We start from the raw sequence: 3,460 nt of genomic DNA on the forward strand, positions 1-3,460 counted from the left end.
ATAAAGCTGAAACTCCGGATCATCAAGTGGATTAAGGCTGCAAGCGACGTTTTCTGTGACCTTTTTCCTTTATTTGTGGTTATACTGTTCATGTCTGCAGAGTATTTCTTGTACCAAAGACTTTTAGTCCTCTACAAGATTATGATCTTCAATTTGCCCTACCCTGGTGCATCCATACCATAAAGATTAACCAATAATGATAAAAAAGATAATAAATTTTGTAAATAATTCAATAATTTTAAAATATATAGATAAATATGCAAATAAAATAAATTAGGATTATTCATGAAGAGCATTACCTGAGACTGATAGGTTATACTGAATCCATAATAAATAATGCCTCTTCCTTGTTCTACCATTTTTATTATTTGAAAGCAACATATGTGGTACTTAATGTATGACATATAATATAATTACATACCTGCAATCTTTTTATTTTAAGCTGTAATAGAAATAATTCAATAATTTTGTCTCTATCTGAATATTTTCAAAAGAAATGAGGAAAATGTACATGCTATTTATGTTGTACATAATGGTTCAAACATGTAGGTGGCCTACGCATCATAGGTCATATAGCACTAAGTAAAGTATTGCGGCAAAAGGGTAAAAAATGACTTAATAATTAGGAGAAAATGAGTCAAATGGCAAAGGCTGTAAAGCGCTTTCGGACAGAATGGTAGAGAAAAAGGGAAGAGCAAATGGAGTATGGCAGGGATTTGTAAAGGGGAAGGTATAGGGTATAGGGTATGATCAACTGAAGAGTATCTGTGTGTCTGAGGCAAGGAGATTAACACTGTGTATGTGGAAAACTACAAAAGAGCCATTATGAAAAAAAGAGTAATATGGGTGGAAATGGTAGTTGGAGAAATAGGAGAAGAATCCAGAGAATAAGAAGGGGGTGAAGTATCAGGAAGAATGTCAGGAGGCAAAGGATCCAGGGAAGGATACTATTGTGACATAAGGGAGTCACATGAGTATCCAGGTGGGAGTGGTAAGGATAAAAGGGAAAGAAAAGAGAATGGTGGTACATGTGGAGTAGGAGAGGATGTGTTAGGAGATGGAATAGAGCATTTAGATTACCTGGTGAAGAGAAGTAGGCATCAGAGAACTGGTAGACATTGGAGTATATGAATTTATACTGGAAAAAATTTTGACTAGGGGAGAGAGAAAGTACAGGTAGGATGGTTCAGGGTAGAGGGAAGAGATACTGAGGAAGATGCTGAGACATTTTAAGATAGGAGCGGAGCGGAGCAGAGAACAGTTTTAGAATATGCAGAAAGAGAAAGCCCTTTTTCGTGTGCTTCCTGTCTGGTCTCACGCAGAGTGAGGCCTAGTATGAATCTGAGAACTGCTACCACAGATTCAAGTTTGTGACAAGGTGTGAATGATCAGAACAAATATAAAAGGAAAATTTGCTTACTTGTTTTTGCAGACATTGTTGGAAGAAAAGGGTATTGTTAAAGTAAAGCTTTGTTGGGGGAATCGATCCCACTTGGCTGAAAAGTTTATACAGATGGAAGCAGTAGAAGGACAAAGGGCAAGATGATGATGGGGTATGTGGAGGTAGGGGTTAAATTTTTAACATTATTCTGATTATCCTACATTTGCATAGTCATACCATATTGCCAGATTACTTTGATACTGAAAGATTATGAATTTGGCTTTAAAATTGCGATTTTTAGGAAAAAGTTTTTAATATCTCTGAGAAAGGCAAATGGTAATCCCAATAATATTTCATGAAGAATTCAGTTGAAAAACACATTCTTGAAATTCTTTCACTAACTATAATTATCTGCATAACCAATAATCAACAAATTTCTTTCTATTTTCAAAAAACTTTCCTAATGGAGGGGTTCCCGCAAAATAATTTCTATGTATTTGGATGCTAAAAGTGAGAGGAATCCACTGATACCCAAATCGTGGTGCTATAGTGTAGGATTCTTATTTTCAATCTGCCAACTATTGACGATTTTAAATGAATTATTCTTTAAAAACTAAATAGTTCTGTATGTTTCATGCAAAATCAGTAGTCACTATCAAAAACTACTACTGTGTGACAGATGAATGAGAACATACATTGCCTTATTCTATATGCAATACAATGAGATTTTCTGTTTAGTAAATCATTTTATTTTAGCTTTGTGGTGCATTTGCACAAATATTGCCATAGAAGAAAAGTGTCTTGGTTTGTTTCGGTCTATCAATTTATATAGGTTTTATCCCCCAACTCAAGCACTGCCTCATACTGAATATTGTCCCCTTTTAGCATCATCCAGGTGGGTGCCACACAACCTATTATTACTGTGGAACACTGAAACTACGTTTAGCCTAATTGAGCCTAATTGATACCTACCACATGTACTGCCAATGATGAAATGAGAAAACTTTACTTCTTCATTAGTATGAAATTCAAAGAAACTGTTGCTCTTTCTTCATCCTCGTTGCAAGTATTGATGTAATGAAAAATACGAATTCAAACGTAATTTTTAGTTCAATGCATAATTTTGTCATCATAACAAGGTCTGCTTTAAACTCAATGTGGTTCTCACATGCCATACACTGGTGAATTAGCTTTGTGAAAAGGCTATTGCCGATACATGTATGGATAAATAATGACATTGAAAATACATTGATACATCCAGACAATGGCAGGTTGTCCAGATGTTCTTCTCTTTTGATTTGGGTTTCGTAAACAAAATAAGACACTGGTTTATTTCTTGTTGTCACATGAAAACATGATCTGCAGAACACTCCTTCGGCAGGACATCGTAAGAAGCTTATTTTATCACAGCAAACACTCTTACCGCTTGCCTCCCTGGCGGGTGCGAGTCCCTCCGCTTCCAGCTCGCTTCGGCCCCGTCGGGTTGGGACCTGCGGGAACGGCGCTCTCTGGTTCAGCCCTGGGTACCTTTTCAAGCACTGCCCACGTCAATTGGCATTCAGTCACGCTTCTCAAGGGGTTGAGTATTTTTTAACATATCTGTATCTAAACAAGTATTTGCCTACCATGTACAAATCTGCTACGTTTTTGCGCATGAATACAAAAGTCAAAGCATTCGTATTGGGTTTGGCACTGTCTTGGCCCGACGATGAGCGACAAAAGGCGTAGCTGACCTGAAATTTTAACATAATTTAATCAGTTTCAAGAACTTAATATGACCTTAACAGCGTGAAAGATACAGTACGAATGATATCTTTGGTAAGTACGGTACGCTGAAGTGCGACGTAATTTCATAGCTGTCAATTTCATTTCAGTTCAGTATCTTTCTTTCTCTTTCGATTTCTCTCTCTCTTTTTCTTTCTCTCTTCTCTCATTCTCTCTCTCTCTCTCTCTCTCTCTCTCTCTCTCTCTCTCTCTCTCTCTCTCTCTCTCTCTCTCTCTCTCTCTCTCTCCTCCTCTCCTCCCTCTCTCTCTCTCTCTCTCTCTCCTCTCTCGTTTTCTCTCTCTCTTCCTCTCCCT

General features: G+C 37.3%; 1 protein-coding gene across 1 annotated transcript in view; it reads right to left on the minus strand.

Annotated features, from left to right (window-relative positions):
- Window positions 1-2,945, minus strand: part of LOC113813683 (hexosaminidase D) — a 19,153-nt gene extending 16,208 nt beyond the window's left edge. The window contains exon 1 of the mRNA XM_027365716.2: window positions 2,805-2,945. The gene's annotated coding sequence lies outside the window, so the exon portion shown is untranslated. The remainder of the gene's footprint in view (window positions 1-2,804) is intronic.
- Window positions 2,946-3,460: the final 515 nt, after the last annotated feature.

The sequence above is a fragment of the Penaeus vannamei genome, chromosome 25 (assembly GCF_042767895.1).
Source record: "Penaeus vannamei isolate JL-2024 chromosome 25, ASM4276789v1, whole genome shotgun sequence".
In the NCBI taxonomy this organism is placed as follows: domain Eukaryota; kingdom Metazoa; phylum Arthropoda; class Malacostraca; order Decapoda; family Penaeidae; genus Penaeus; species Penaeus vannamei.